The sequence below is a fragment of the Opisthocomus hoazin genome, chromosome 2 (assembly GCF_030867145.1).
Source record: "Opisthocomus hoazin isolate bOpiHoa1 chromosome 2, bOpiHoa1.hap1, whole genome shotgun sequence".
Classification (NCBI taxonomy): domain Eukaryota; kingdom Metazoa; phylum Chordata; class Aves; order Opisthocomiformes; family Opisthocomidae; genus Opisthocomus; species Opisthocomus hoazin.
This window is the reverse complement of record NC_134415.1, coordinates 68,654,027-68,671,134: the sequence shown is the minus strand read 5'-3', so window position 1 is coordinate 68,671,134 and position 17,108 is coordinate 68,654,027. Positions and strand designations below refer to the sequence as shown.

At 40.7% G+C, this 17,108-nt stretch overlaps 1 protein-coding gene across 9 annotated transcripts in view; it reads right to left on the bottom strand.

Annotated features, from left to right (window-relative positions):
• Positions 1-13,904, bottom strand: part of EPB41L2 (erythrocyte membrane protein band 4.1 like 2) — a 125,125-nt gene extending 111,221 nt beyond the window's left edge. For all 9 annotated transcript variants that reach the window (XR_012763178.1, XM_075414064.1, XM_075414056.1 and 6 more), the window contains exons 1-3: positions 13,796-13,904; positions 10,024-10,105; positions 9,090-9,179 (exon numbers count right to left, since the gene is read on the bottom strand). The gene's annotated coding sequence lies outside the window, so the exon portion shown is untranslated. The remainder of the gene's footprint in view (positions 1-9,089; positions 9,180-10,023; positions 10,106-13,795) is intronic.
• Positions 13,905-17,108: the final 3,204 nt, after the last annotated feature.

The window sequence follows — 17,108 nt, the reverse complement described above, 5'->3', positions numbered from 1 at the left end:
AAAACTTTAGAGAGTCATCCTGGAATTCTGGCAGCAGCAATTCCTCAGACTACAAAACTCATGGCATCATTTCTGTACTTCTGTCACAAGGGCACAGAATCTGTTTGTTCACTTTATTGGACATGGTGACCTCTTAAACTGGAAACAGAGAGCACAAACACTGTGTATGGAAACAGTCCTCAATCAAAAGATTACCTTTACTCACAGCTGGGTAGTCCTACTTCTGATCTGAGCACTAACAGACAGTTTCAAAGCTGCAATGATAGTTTTGACACAGACACATCTTCACATATAGACAATACATAAAGCACTTTGGTCTCACTCAGGGGACTGACCATACCAACTTCCATGTTTTGGTTTTGAAGAACACACCAAGTTTGGTAGGCTATGGTAGAGGTATCTGTCATAAAATATGTCAGAGAAGTTCATTTGCAGCCTGGGTAGAGCTTAAGCTGCCTAATTAAGTTTCTTGACTTGGAAGAAGAGAAAACAAAAGTATAAATCATGTCACAATTCTCTTGACACTCTATGAGCAATAGAAAAAAGTGAAGGGTCTTTGGCATCTTATTACAAGAACTCAACAGATCTAAATTAGAACTCTCATAATGGCATCTCAACCTTTCCTGAAAGGTCAGGAGATACCTTATATTTAACACCACTCTAGTCTCCTGATGCTTATGTAAGCTACAGAACAAAACAGATACAATAGTCATAAGAGCACCACAAAAATTCATTAGAAAATGTACAGAAATCTCTAACACATCCATCTTTGCATTTTGAGGTAAAAGAATCTTAATTCTCACTACAATAAATCCCTCCCAAAAAAAGGTATTTTCTGCCTGCCTATCAACTACTATATTTCAACACCTTCTCCTGTGCAAACTGCTGATACCGATTTTAGAAAGTCGCTACAGCTAACCATTTAGCTATAAGAAGTCTTTCTTTAACCATATAGCTATTACAGAAGTCACACAGTTTAAAAATGTGGTATTACTGTAGATGGTGACAGTAAATCATAAGCAGAGAGATTAGTTCTGCTAATGAATACTCCTGTATTTCTCATCATTCTTGAAATGTAAGTCAACAGCGACAACAGTCAGTGAACATGTCTTAGGAATACTTAACTTTATAGTTTGAGCTAACTGTTTAAGTCAAAATTCCCTACATAACAGGAAATAAAACTATCCACAGGAAACTAAGCAGCATCTTACTGATCATACATTGCTATGCTGACTCAAATGTCTTGTGAGCACAAAACCACGATAATGCAGTGTCATTGCATTATATTAGACTGCAAGTCTCTATACTTCTCACTTTTTCTACTTGATGTTATTCAAGAACTAGCTGTGAGTCAGACCTTTGAACATCATCATTTGCACTATGATGCTAGACAAACATCCACAAAGCCCACTAGCTGTAAGAAGCAAAAGACGAGCAGCATTTACCCATGAGGTGGAATAAGTAAACCTTATCCTAACAGGGTACAAAAGGCTGCAAAACAAAGACACATCAGCAACTTCAGAAAAACAACAACCAAAAAAACCCCAAAAAACAAAACAGCAAAAAAGTCACGCAACTTCAGGTTCCTCCTTCCCTCTTGCTTCTCACACCAAAAGATATGACCTCTTTAGCACTGCAATCAGAAATGGAAAGCTAGTGGAAGTCAAAGCCCAGAAGCTTGTACCTGTGCTCTCCACATGCATTAGTGACTTTTTCTCTCGCTATCACTTCTCCCTGTGCAGCAGAAAGCTAAGAATTAAAAGAGTTTGATCTTTCTGCATGATTCCTCAAAACTTAAACACTAAAACCAAATTGGTGGAGCAAATTCACAGTATCATAGACTTGGAATTGGAAAACTGATTACAGTACACATGTTCTTGCAGCTGAAAATCAATCACTCAACTGCTGATAAAACTCTTGCAGAATATTTTAGCCCTTCAGAGTATCAGCACTAAAAGACAGCTTTGTCATGTGAATGACTGCACAGTGTTGAAAAGTAAGTGTAGCCTATGGCAGTGCTTTTCAAGCATAGAGACAGGTCAGTAAATGGAAAGGTTTTTCATGCAAAGGAAGATACATCTCAAAAGATAACAAGGCATCTACCTTTGTCTAGTAGAGTGAAAGGAGCATCAACCGTTTTCAAAATAAAAAGAAGTGCTTCATGGAAGCATATTCAGCTTAGTTTGACGTTACAAGAGAAAAATCTGTCGTAATCATGGTGACGTAAGGCCTATATTAAGATTATCTCGTTTGCAGCAATAGTTATGTTGCCCATTTTTAAACAAAGAATTTTGAGGTGGCTGCTTCAATTTCAGCTAAAGCCTTGAATGTGACCACCTTCACATAAAAGAAGAAGCCTTTCGTGCTTAAGTACTATAGCATTCCAAAATTCCAGTTGTGGATCAGGTAACATTTTACTGCTCACAGCAGAGACAAAAAGTTTTGCATGCCTTCACAACGTATCACCATCCGACCACTCTCCAGTTATTATAAATGTTTCTTTAGCCATGACTAGCAGAGCAAAAGCCATCTTCAATTCTTCAGTAGTACAGAACTTTGTAAACAACAGCAGTGTTTACTTTAGAGTTAATTCGAGGGAAGAACAAAAAAGACAAGGGAACAGAGGAGTGGGGAGGAGAAGGTTACAAAGGGCTTGGAGCTGAAAGGATGAAGGAGAGAGAAAATACAGGGAACCTTTAGAGGATAAACCAAAATGGAGAGGAGGGAAAAGAAATCATACTAAAACCAGTAAGTCTACTGTTGTAAATGAAAGCCCAACCTCACTTACTTCATAGAACCTCCATATAGATTACACATACTCAGCCTCCTAATTTAAAGGTATCTCTAACTACATTCCTGTCTTAAAGGTCCCATGACAGGAGCAATAGTTCAAAAGTACTGTCGTTGAATGATCGATGAACACAGAGTTGCCCACTGATGTCACTACTTTATTAAACTCAAATTTAGTATCGAAGAAAAAAATTACAATCTAGTTTGTGGCCAAATTTGCTGTTCAAATGTTTGCACATACAAGATACACATGATCAAAGGTACAAAAGTCACACTCTACTCTCTAAGCTCACCAAACCAGACAAAGAAATAATGAATCATAGTCAGAAATGTCTCAAGTGTCTCCAGCTTCAAATTACTCCTACGCAGTAGTACATTTTCCCCCATGCCATCATACTTCACGTACCATTTCAGACTAATAATGCTCTGCAAAAACATGTTTAAAGAAAAAAAACTTTCCGTAATTTTACTTTATGTTACTGAAAAGTAGAAATTATAATAGTTTTAAGCTTGCAAAAATCCCATGGCAAAACACAGTTTGTCTTCTATAAAAACCGTAACAGCTCATACCCTAACAATAGCAAACAAACAACTACAAAAACGGTACAGGTCGAATTCCCATTATAGCAAAATCTTGCTGTTCTAATAAGAATATTTAACTCATGATGCTTTGCTTTGACAGATGTCAGTTGCTATTTATTCATTTTGTTTCTCTTTCTTTTATACAAAGAAATATAAACCGCAAAACTTTCTAACTTTTTTTCCATATAGAAATCAAACATTGTTCTATCATGTGAGAAAGTTACTCCAGCCTCTACAATACCAAGAAACTTCAACAACAGAACTTCCACCCAATTATTCAAGTATCAGTTACATTCTTGAACTACCAGAGAACAACACTATACCTGAACACCTCTGGGAGAAAAAAAAAAAAAATACTTAATTGCACAAAATGAGATGTTCTTGCATCTGTGTAACAAAACTAGACTAATCCAAGTCATATTTGCCATGAAACACCATTGCAATGTCTAAGTATATAGGAGCTCTCTTCCTCAAATCAGGACGAGATACTCTGAAGAATTAAAGTGTCATCTGACAGCAGACCAATGCCATCACGACACAGCGCTGTCCCATGGATTCCCCCCCCACACGCAGCAGCAATAGACTTAGAGGTAACTAACTGGCTCCAACACATTGGGGAAGGCAGAACTTCTCCATATACTATATAGCACAAATTTTGACACACAAAATCCAGATACTTCAGGTCTCGCTTTGATTTTTATCATAACTGAAAATACAGCAATTTCAGCTCTGAAATAGTTGACCAAAAGCACAGTCCGATGTCAGAGAAGTATGGTCAGAGCAAAAAATTCACCTCCAAATTGAACATGTGAGGTAAAAAAACACTTTATAAAGTTTCCTCTATCTTCTTATAGAAGTTTTTATCAACACCATTTACATGTCAACCAGCCTACCTTTAAGTTCTTACATAAAAGTATAGTCAACCATCTCTCCTAATTATGACCAACGAAATAGACAACTCAAAAGACTTACTACACCTTGATCAACTTATTTTAAGGTTCCTGTTCACTCTGATCTGCAGAAAAGTTGTTTGCCCTATACCTAAACAACAATTTTTTCCTCCACAATTTTTCTGAATCACCACCAACTTCCTGACACTAACCTCAAAATTTAAACACATTCCTCCAGAACAGTATCTCCTAGAAACCTATAGCCAGGAACAGCTCTAACCATCACTTAAATCTACTGAGCTGACCTGTCCATAGCCCTGGATGAAGCTTGTTTTGGTTCGTCTGGTTGTTCTTTTAAGCAAAGAATAAAGTTACATTGAGTAGGATCTCAGAGAATATAAACTTCATTTTCCTTTAATTTGAGTTGCTACCATAACTTCGTAATCAGTTTATCAAGACACATCTATGGACACACTGCCTGAGTGAGAAACAAAGCTTCTGCCAGGAATTAAAAAAAAAAAAAAAAAAATAAATACACAAACAAAAAAAAACCCCAAAACACCACCAAATCCCTTAAAAGAACCAGCCAGGGGAAAACTGCACTCTTCCAAAAGAAATGCCTATGCTTTTTTGCCTTTGTGACACAACCAAAGTTCTGAAAATATTCGCAAAACAAAAAAATAATTTGTTATGTCTTGTGCAGTTAACTGCTTATACACTGATCCTTTTAGCCAGCAGCACATACTGCAGTTAACCTTGGGAACAATAAAACGTAAAAATTAATGTAGAATTTGAAAACTAAACTTCTGGAAAGATCTCTTTAATGTAACTACTTAAATGAAGTCTTAAAACATTTAACCAAAAAAAAATCAAAGAAAAACTAACTTGTTTTTAAAAGGAGTAAAACAAGAACACCCTTCCAAGCTTTTGAACAGAAAGGACCCATGGATTTTTAGTGAGTATGCTTTGCAAGCAAGCAAAGATCATTCAACAGTAAAAGAAAGAAGCAGGCTGATTTTCACTGTAACAAGCTTAACATCTAAACCACAACATACAAGCTTTTTTTGCCTTTTTATTAAAAAAAAAAAAAAAAAAACGAACATCACCAGACTAATTTATCTTCCCACATCATTCAACAGTTTATGGATACGAGATGTTTTAAGCCAGAAAATTAGGGCTCACGACACTAACTAAACTGTTTACCCAATAAAAACTGTTTTCATCTGGTCCTATTCCAAAGTTCTAACGCTGTTACGTATGGCGTATGTCTCACCCTTTAGCTAAGGCATATGACATACTCCAAAACAGCACCAACAGCTGGGGAATTTTACGGTAAACCAATCATCTTCATAGTAGGTGTTGCCTTGGAATGCAAGCTAAGAGAATGAGAAAAAAAAAATTAAAAATCAGGGTAAACCGAATAATAAGGTCTGAAAAATGCAAAGGAGCTGCTTTTTTATAAAAGCAAAAAATGGCTGAAGCAAATCTGCTCCTAACATACTGGGACCATGTTTTGCATTGTTCACACTGGCTTTTAAAAATCCATTTGCAGGCAGTAAATGAAACACTTTTCATTGTTAGCCCAGTACTTCAAGTCTCATGACTTCTCAAGATAAAGGGTTAAATCATTTAGACTTTCAAATAAGTCAGCACAGTAAAATATACTTCAGCTAATGTATGTGTATTTTTATAAAGCTTCATTATACTTTCTGAAAGACAAGAAACAGAAGTCCATAATACATAACGGAAACAAGAAGCAATGCAGCTTCTAGCATCGTCCTTTCATATCAGAGCTAAAACTGCACTAATTTTTCATCCAGAAGGATCTGTCCCACTTTTAATATCTGGTCTCTAGTTAAGGCTGCAAATATTCCGTCAGGATTGTTGAGCTTGTAATGGTCTAAGGATGAAAGTAAAATGTAAAGTCATTTACCTTTTTACTAAATTTGCTAAAACAAGTGTGCATGGCTATGTAGGGGGGGGGCAGGGGCAAAGAAGTTTCTGTCTTCAGCCGCTCCAGTTCTTCAAAAAGCAGGATTATCCAGTTAAATTTATTATATATGGTTTATTAAAACTTGATTGTTTGAATATGTCATGCTGGCACTCTCCCCAAGCCTGAACATTGTCATTCACTGCTGTGTTCTGTAGTAAGATTTCATTTTGTGTTTGGATGAGGTTTTCAGACATAGATCTCTCTCGCAATCTAAGGCATTTTACAGAGCATTTTTACAGAGCAGGCACCTTTTCTCCAAGCATTTTCTCACCTACAACACAGGACTGAAGTACTCCCAGATTCACTTACATATCATTTCATTTCTGCTACAGTACAGGAACAATGTGCTGGTAATAGCATGAACTTTCCCCCCCCCCCCCCCCAATACCTAAGAATTCAGTTTCAAATTAAGTCATAATTCTATTCTGCAGTTCTCCCATGGAACTTACACAGCATCCTTATTTTCTGAAATGACACTGGAACCAAATTCAATTGTGACACAAAGCATGTAATGTTTTAATATGCAATGTGGTTCACCTTTTCTACTGAATGGAATTAAGAGATAAAGACTCAGAATATGGATTCCAATCTTCAGAAATACGTCTTACCCTTCTGAATGAAAATATTTCAGCATATTCGGAAAGTTACACTGGTCTCATGTTGTAAGCAAATATCACAACCAAGCAGGGGGGGGAATTAATGAATCTGTAAGTACACAGATCTCATTAAATACCAATTGCTTTCTATAGAACAGACATATCCTCAAGCATACAAAGAGCAGAGAAAGCACACTGTGAAAGTGAGCCCAAACATCAAAACAGCTTAAGTTAATTAACACGAGATAATTAGAGGTCCAAAACAGGATTAATACTAAAATCACTTGCAATTCGGGTTTGTAAAGAACGAGTAGTAGCATTGATACATAGCAATCCCAGGCTTGGTCCAAGCAGCCACCTCTGACCATTACGCAGCTAACCTCTTGTCAAAGACTACTGCCATACAAAAGTGTTGACTACAGAGGGAACAAAGCAGTCTTAAGACCAAACATGGTCTTAAGTACAAAGTTTATGCTACGACATTCTCTGGGTTTTGGTTTCCCCCCGCCTCCTCTTTTTCTCCAGACATTGGATTTGCTTCAGACTCATGGTCCAATAATGCAATACCCTACCAAGAAAAGTATCCAAAAAGCCATACAAGAAAATGGATCCAGTCTAAGAGAAGGTCAATGACATACAGGCTTACTATTTTGCCACATTTCTTTTACTGATTGATGATGAAACAACAGCACTTACAGTATTAAAATACAGCATTTAAGTACAATTTCAAAATGAGGAAGCCAAACGGGATAAAACAGCTTCATTCAACTAGTAAACAGCTAATAGTTAATTTACAAATAGTGTCTACAAAGTACAAAACACTGTATTTGGAAATTGAACAATAGCTTTCAAATCCAAAATTGAAGTGTTCAGACTCAATGGAGTTTGCAGGACATACTCAGTATATTCTGAAATATTTTATTAATGAACCCTTGCTTTTGTGAGTAACTGGAAGCAATAAAAATGTTTCAAAAAATGTGAAACCAACCCAAGTGTATATTTTTATCATCAGATTTTAATTTTGATTTTCAGAAGAAGTAGGATACATGCTGAGTCCATCAGAATTTAAAGGTCTGCCAATTCAAAAGCTTGCAATAAGAATATATATTTTAAATCCCACATACAGGATAACTGAGTATTTTAAATTAGAAAAAGCTGTTCTAATTTTCCATTGTGGCAAGAGCATGCATTTTAAATACATACTAAAGAATGTTATTAAAAATACAAAAGCTGTGTTCTTAAAATGTTGTAGTCAAATTCTTACCCAGGCCACTAAAAAGAATACCACAGTTACAGTCTATACTTCTCAAGCCACAGTAATGGGATAGCAATAATTTACCGTAAAATCTGGTGTTACATTTAGCTGTACTACACTACTAATTACAGAGTCATTTCAACAATAAATATTTGGTTAAACCCTGCTTTGTCATCAGTGCAAGCAATTTAAAATGAAACTGATCTTTCAGAGAGTCCACACTTTTTTTTTAGAGTCTATTTTTATTTTCTGGTAACTGAACATCTTTTCCTGCAGAACATTTCTCCAGAACTACTGCTTTGCTAACAGAAAACCACATAGACAATGTCAGAAGCAAAAGGGAAGATTCAAATCTAGAGCACCAAGGCAATCTGTAGTTCCCTCCAAGCCATCCTTAGCTAACCCTATTTTACTGTGGAATGCCAAAGTCTTCAAACAATGACCTTACAGAGCACACAGGCTGCATCACTAAGTAACAGCAAGGTAAGTTAAAGACAGGCCATATAACATCCTTCAGAAAGAATCCAGGGAGGAGAAACCAAGACACAGATGAATATGAGCACCATGGTAGATATAATATCAAGCAAAACACTCAGTTAATCCCCCAGACACTGACAAAGAAGCCTTCAGTTTTAAAGAGAAGATTTTTCTGCAAGGCTCCACAATAAGGTCTCTGAAGAGCCAAGCTACTACTAATAAAAGCACTACATAGACAAATTGCAGATACCTTATCACCATCAGAAAAAAAGAACCCAACCAATCAAAAAAAAAAAAAAAAAGGCACAACACCAACGAAACACTACTATCTGCTTCTGAGAATATCCAGAGCCAGGCAATCATTTTTTATACAAGAGGCCAACTTCACAGAAGTCAGGCCTTCAAAGACCTCATACTTGAGTATGCCATCAACAAAGGAAGCTGTGACATGCAGAGCAAAGGCTAGGCATCTGAAATTCTCCTTTATGAAGCCTCATGATCGTTACCTATAATTGAGTCCTCTGCTCTTCTAAGAATGAGAAAAGATCCAGTCTCAGCTTTCCTCCAGAGCTAGGAAAAAAACCCAGGGCACAGGACTGTAAAAGACACGAATGCGAACAGAATTATTTGAGAAAGGAAACAGGATTTGAGTTTTGTTTTGTTGGGGTTTGAAGCTTCACACAAAATCAGAACACAAGTCCTTAGGCATACAAGGTAGTATGTCAGATATAAAGAACTACATAAAGCATATAAAAGCAGAAACCAAGCCATGAGCTGTAAACTGAAATTAACAGAGTACTGTTCAGCATTATTGCCAGCAACGCCTGTACAGCTTTCTGGGCAGATAGCAGCACTTGCAGAGTTGCTGCAACACAGGGTTTGCATAGGGCCACTAAGACATCAGACACTACTGCAACAGAAACAAACTCTTTTTCCCTCAAGTCCATTAAAATAAACAAGCACATATTCTTGCTGAGCTGTCCCACTTGCATTATATCCAAGTCTATAATCTCATACCATACCAGAACATACTCTTCCCATTTCACTAACCAAACAATGGCTATTTTTGGATTGCCCAATAGTAATAAATCAATATTCTGTTGATATGGCCTTCACTTTGTCTGTAAATCTTTACAAAGCACTCAAAGACAAACTGAAGTCTATGTAGGAAATAAGTCACTAGTAAAATTACCTTCACAGATTTTATATCACAAACTTTTTGACTAAGAATTTAAGATCTGCTAAAACTCAAAATATTTACTGTATTATTAATATGTTCTTTCCTGTATAGTATCACAAAATTGACAACTTAAACCATGTAAATTTATCACATTAACAGCAAAAATAGTTGAGAAGTTGAAAGAGAACACGTAACTTTGCCTATTTAGTAAATTCCTACAGTGAATTTTCTGATATCACAAAAGAAAAGTCACAAGTTACCTTTAACTCCAATACACGTCTTGAAGATTTGTAGAATGCAATCAACTATGACAAATGGACAACAGCACAACACCTTCTGTACCTATAAGAGTTAAATTTGGAGTCAAATTACACCAAAAATTATCTCACTGAGCAAATCATAAAACCAGGTAAGTGAAATTGAACTGTGCTTAAATCAGAAATATCTATTTAAAAGGTGAACACCCTTCCAAATAGGAAGGGAAAAAACACACAATCATTTAACTTGCACTTTGGTTTTAGGTCTCCTAAAAAAATAGAAGCATGGCAGTTTATTTTGAAGTCTAACACTCTTAAAGTCAAGAGGCCAGAAATAACCCCTTACAATGCAGTCTGACTTCTCATATAACCCAGGCTACAACACAATCACACGCTCCCACATCCCCTTTTCTTGCTCCCATCCCCTTTCTTGTGTCCAAATATTGTGTCAGTACACAATGAGCAGTTTTCCAACACTGCTTTTCTACAGTTAATTTTTCCTGCAATGAGGCAGAAAGCCCACCTTCCCTCTTCTCACTCCCCCAACTTAAGATCACTTCCAGAACGAAACCACTGTTTGTTTTAGTAAGCCTTTCTCAGGAAAACATTAAATCTTTCTTTAAAAATATCTAATGGCAAATACACTACATGCTACAGCCTGTGGTAAAATCATTTTTACCCTACTGAAATTCATACATCGTAAACTACAATGTAGAAAACTTGTCCTCTTTCACCAATTAGAGTAATGCTGTATACAACAGACATATCTATTAAAAATGTAAACATTGCTTTTCCTGCTACTGAATCGTTTTTCATAGGCACTGTTATCTGCTCTCATCCACAACACAGGTACATCTCTCACCACTTAATTTTGTTCCCTCCCTTTTTAATCCTTAAATAAATCAATCTTTTGTACTGAAACATGCTTCCCAGTTCTTGTAACTTTTAAAATTATTTCAGGTTATTATTACTATCGACTTTCTAAAGTTTAATGCCAAAAGCGAACACAGAATTCAAAAAGGAATCCCATAAGCACCAGCTACAGAAAGATTTTACTATCTGGTCATGTATTTCATATGCTGTTTATATACCTAGCTTGATTTTTTTGAACATAAATTCTCTAAGTCATTGTTCAAATTAACATCAATCACAACCCACGATACTTCCTCTAAATGCCTGCACTTCACAGAACACCTTCCCGTTCTCCACCTACGACCCACGTTCCTCATCCTTAAATGTGTGACTCGAGAGCTGGCCACATGAAAAATGCCTATCTTGCCCATATCCACACTCCCTAAATTGTTCGGATCATACTGAATACAGTAAGTAACACTATTATTCTTCAGGTTACCCTCTCCAAATGAGACCTATTCAGTCCACAGCACTGTCACTGAAATCCCGTTAACAGACATCATCAGGTCAGACGGGCTTCAGAGAGCTGCCTTTAGTTACTCCTGCTTTTCAAGTTTTATCAAGAAGTGGTAATAAATTTAGAAATTTCTTATGACTTGACTCCAATTGCTGGAGACGTAAAATTAGAAGTGGAAGAAAAGGTGTATTTCCAGAGGAATGAAGCCTGGAAATCTATTCCACATGGCCCTGGCTGTTAAGAAGTTTGAAGTCTCCTTCTCCACTTTCAACACGTGTGCACACAGAATATGCACATTTTTAAAGTCTTGTCTAGATCATCCTAAACAACACTGTCACAACGCAAGCTCATCTGCCACAGGTGCATACTGTTGATACAAACTTTGAGATCTATAACCTCTGAAGCCGTGCAAGGGAAGGCGATGTTCTAAGCCCAAATGGAATCGAACTCAGCAGAACTGCATGATTTAAGCAACAGAAAGCAGCCAACACCAGATAGAAAACAGCATGGCAAGCAGAAATAGGAACTTGTTGGAAGGGAGGAGAGTAGCAGCTGAAGCAGAACGCTTCAGCTGAATACTCATTCAGGGCCGCTCCTGCGTAACCCACGATGCCACAGAACTGGCTCTGAAGTGGGTCTGTTCTATAACCGCTTGGCTCTGTAGCTTAGGGACTGAATTTATCTGCTGTTTGAAACCTTAAAATTTCACGCCAAAGGATGCAGCTTTATATTTTAGATAGTTCCTATCAAAGAAGTATTTTGTCATTTCATACTCTCCAGGTCTGCAAACATGCAAGTTTATGAGAACTTGCTGAAGGCTAAGTTTTGCAGAACTATGTGCTTGTCGCATTTCACTAACACTCTGGAAACACCCATGCTAGCAGACAGGAAAATGAGGCAGTAAAGCTAAGCACTACATGTCAATGAAAAAGCTATAAGTTACATGTTTTTAATTAAAAATGGGTCTTAGACAGCTTTACAAGAAGAAAAAACATCCCAGCTGAACTGTTTGCTAGTCATTACTGCTATCAAAGCGCCTTAATTCCACTTCGCAGCTGACTATTACTTGTTCCCTGGCAGTGGTTTATTTCAGAAGCTGTTTCTGGAAATCATAATCATTAAGACGACAAACCCTCAGACCAACTCCCTTTATGTCAGTCAGCGATCATTCATACAGTAACCTCCTCTAAGCCCACTCTAGCCATGCACATGCATGCACAACACTATTCACATCAGAAGGGATTAACTTCAACTCAGTGGGATCTTCAACTGTTGAAAAACGCTGCACTAAAAATGTTACCACCGTGTCAATAGCTCTTTTGAGAGCATTCAGATTTCACAGTACTGTAATCAAAGCCTTTATAACAACACAACAATGGGAAAAGAAACTTTGGACTTAAATTTATAAATAACCTCTCAATTCTTTTTTAAAGACCTCAGTGCATAATGTTCACGCTGAGGCCGTGTTATCACGTCTCCAAAGGCAGATTATTTTTTAAAAATAGTAGATAAAGAACACACAATAGGATTCTACACTGACTTTTATTCTAATCCTGAAATTAGGAACGTGCAGTCTCCCTCGGCTTCACCCCCCCACCTAACTACCGACACACAGCTTCAGCGCGGGTCCCATTTAGCTCGTTTTTCTGCAGCTGCTCACTTAGAGCTGAAAGCAAGCAGCAGCCCCGGCCGCGAACAGACGAAGTCACCAGACCGGAGAGCGGCGCTCTACGAGGAGAAAAAAAACCCGTAACATCTCCCCTCTTCGCACAGCGCCCAGTGCGGGATGGCGGGACGGACCCTGAGGGGGGAAACCCCCCTCCCCCCCTGCCTCAGGCCGGCGAGAGGGAGACCCAAAGGCGCAGCAGACGGCGGGGCGGGCGGAGGCGGCGGGCGCTGCCCGCGGAGGCGGCCCCGCGAGGGAGATTTGAAACGGAGCGGTGAGGAGCGGCCCGGCACGGCTCGGCTCGCCGCGGCCAGCGCCCAAACCGCCGGGGGACTGAGGGAGGGAGGGAGGAGCCAGCCCCCTCAGAGACCCCGGCCCGCCCGAGAAGGCAAGCGGCCCCCCCAGCGGAGGGGAGGGAGGGGATCTCCCCCGCGGCGGCCGGCGCTCCGGACGCGCTTCCTCGGGGCCGCTGCCGCCCCCTGCCGTCGCCGCTCCTCCCACGGCCGCCCCGGCTCTGACAGCCGCCCACCTCCCTCCCGCCGCCCGCCCCACAGCCGCTCGGGGCCGGGAGGGAGCAGCTCTGCCCGCAGGGCGATCGCCCGGCCCGGCCCCGCCCGCGGCCTCCGCATCCCGCGGCGGACGGAGCGAAGCGGGAGGAAACGCCGACGGATCCAGGGCAAAGCGGCCCCTCGGCGCGCAACCACCCCCCCCGTGGCGCTGCGGCCGCCCGGCTCCCTCACCTCCGCCGCCGCCGGGCGGCCGTGCTCCCCGCCCGTACCTGCCGCCTAAACGGCCACCGCTCGCATCCGAAATCCAAGTTCCCCAACGGCAGCCGTCAGCCCAGCCCGGGAGAAACCCCCGCCGGCCCCGCCCCCCGGCCAATCCGCGCCCCACCCGCCCCCGCGCCCCGCCCATGCGCCCCTCCCCCGTCCCTCCTCGCCGGGCCTGCCCGGCGCCGGCCCGCCATTGGCTGGGGTGGCCGTCGATCGCGAGAGAGGGAGCTTCGCCCCGGTCCTGGGCTACCTCCAACGGCGGTGCCCGGCGGGTTGCGGGGGCTCCGGCCCGGCTGTAGCCGAGCGGCGGGAGGGGGGGCCGGCTGTCGCGGCGGCTCCCTCGGACTCGGAACCCGCAATCCGCTGGCGTTACGCGGGATGAGCTCCCGCCGCGCTGCGCGGGCAGGGAGCGGAGCGGCAGCGGGTGGAGGGCGGTCGCCGCCCCCGCGGAGGCGCGGCCTCCAGCTGCGTCCCCCGGGCGGGAAGGGCACGGGCAGACCGGGGCGAGCTCGATGGCGGTTGCCCAGCGCTGTGTGAAACATCTTTTAGAGGCCTTGGTGGATGGCGGCTACGGAAGGGCCTGGCTGTGAAGAGCCTGACGGGCTGCATGCCCCGGGAGGGCTGGGGCAGCCTGCCCTCCTTGGCACCTTCCCCGCCTCAGGGCAGCTCTCACCCTCCCGCCTGGGGCTCTCCTTCAAACCACGCGTCAGCCCTGTCACTCTCCTTATAACTTTTCTCCCAGCACACGAAGGTGTGTCAAATCCTGGACCAACAGGTGAAGCTGTGGCTTGCGACTTGTGCATGTACATACCAGAAGGAAAGAAAAAGCTGGGGGAGAAATGTGGTACTAACAGGTGTAAAAAACCAACAAACCAGCTGACCTATTAAGAAAGCAAGGCCTCTTGTAATTTTTTTTTCTTTTCTCAATAAAAAAATTATTTACATTACATGCACTCATACTGAATTTGCAAAACCTGGCACACATACATTGCCTATACAACTTCGGTTCATCCCTTTTGTACATTATAGCCTGAAGTTAGCTATGGACTTCACACCTCACCCTCGTGTGCACACCGACCCATGCCTATTTTAGTGCACAGAATAGATTCTTCTACTTTGGAGCAGAGCTGTGCAGTAAAATAAGCTATTTTCTACGTAGTCCTTGTATAATTTCTAGGAAAATTAGAATGGGGGGGGAGAGCAGGATCATGACTGAGGCTGCTGAGTGTTCTTTACAGAATTCTAAATAATTTGTAAGACACTAAGTTTTCTGTATCTAAAATTTCTGTAATTCAATGTGCCACCACTTGAATCTGATTTTTTTTAAGGGATTGAGGGGTGTGTTTTTCACAATGCCAATCTTAAGATGCTGGATCTCATTTAAAGTAGTTTACTACTGAAAATGAAGTCAACAGGCAAAATACCATAGATATTCTGGGTATTTCATAATGCATAAGATCAAGAAATCAAGTCCTGTTAGACACTGATGAATTCTTTAATCTTGGTGCTTCAGAAGTAAAAGCAACCCCGCAGCTCATGGGAGTGCTGTTAAAGGAAATGAATGTAAGCACACAGAGAAGCTATAAGTCGTCAATGAATAGAGAGCAAGCAGTATTAGATATCTGTGCTTAATTCAGCATTGTTCATTCTGCATCCAGTGAAAGAGGTTAGGGACCAATGATTAAAGAAGGAATTATAATGCCATGTGCACAAGCAGTTTTAATTCTTACTAGCTATATTACTTGATGTTGTAATCTTCATGTTTTATTTACTATAGTGCATAATTTAAATAAAGCTAATGAAATATTTTCAGTATCTCTTGCTCCACATTCAAAGACAGTATTAAAAAAGCCTTCAGCTCTTTCAAAGAGGAGATGGAGTATCATTTTTCTTTTTCAGGAAAACCAGTCTCTGTGGTTCTTTCTTTGCTACAGCAGATGCTACAATTACCACAATACCAGTCAGGTTAGGATTTTACCTCTAGATGCTTTTTATATGCAAAATAGTCTCTACAACTCTATGTACAATCTTCCCTAGTTCATTCCTCAGGTACTTTTAACATCTCTAACTGTGAAGGAATAATAGCAGAATATGCTCCAGTTCCTCGAGAAAATACTATAGTGGCTTCACATGCCTTCCTAAAAACAGTAACTACTACTTTTAAAGGCTTAATTTACAGACTCAATGGGGGGCACTTGGTCTCTGCAGCTTTCTGAGGCTACCTGAGTTTGCACCATCCAAACTGCTTTTTCTTATTGGTAGCACTTGTGTGGCTGAGTATTTAATACCATCGGCCTGAGCAAGTTTAATTGGCACAGTGCTAAAACCAGCTGTGCCTGCAACAGTCTTGTCTTCAATAAGGTTCCAAATGTTGCTAAAACCAGTGGGAATGCCTGTAGTGAAATTTCCCTAGATTAGAAAATTCAGGAAGATTCTAAAAGAAAACTGCTTCAGACTTGCCTCTTTTTGCTTCTTTCCCCAGAGGGACTTGGACACCTACTCCGTCAGCAGTGGCCCCCAGAGAGGTTTATTTATGCTGATGTTTCTTCTCACACTGGTTTTGCTATTTGTTTCTGGAAAAATCTGCTGCCTTGTGACAAACTTTTCTTCTCCTCTGATGTACAATTTTGGAAAAGTAAATAGTCTAGCAGTTTCATTGCTTTAAGAAGCTTTGTTTTAGAAAATGTAAAATGTAATAAAATGTTTGGTGTGTGCTTTTCCTTAACATTTTTGTTGTGAGACATGCATGGCCTAAGGAGTAGAACGATTTAGACAATTTCATAAGCAGAGTAATGAAACATCTGGGTAGCCACAGTCTCTGCCGTTCTGTTTACAGCATATCAGGTGGTGATTTTCATAGTCTGCTAATTTTTAGGCGATGTACTGCTGCTGCACTAGCACTAGAGATATGCCATTAGTATGGTTTTAAATATTTGCCTCCACCCTCTCTCCACTTTTCTGAGTTTATATCTAAATTTTGTGTAGGTGCCACAGTGATAAGAACTGTTACCAATCTGTTGTTGCAGTCAGTACGCAAAATTTCTTGAAAGTGCTGATCCAACCAAAGCACTGTTTAACAGAAATAAAGACTGCAGCAATACAACTGAATGTAAGCACAGCAAATTTTAAACTTCATCTTGGAGCTGCTGCCCGTACAGACTATTATGTCTGCAGTCAAAAACGGTTGTTTGCTCAGCTCTTGCACAAGTAGGCATCTCGGCTTTACCTAGATCACACTGATGTAATTCCCCCTGTATAATGTTCATCCTACAAAGACTCC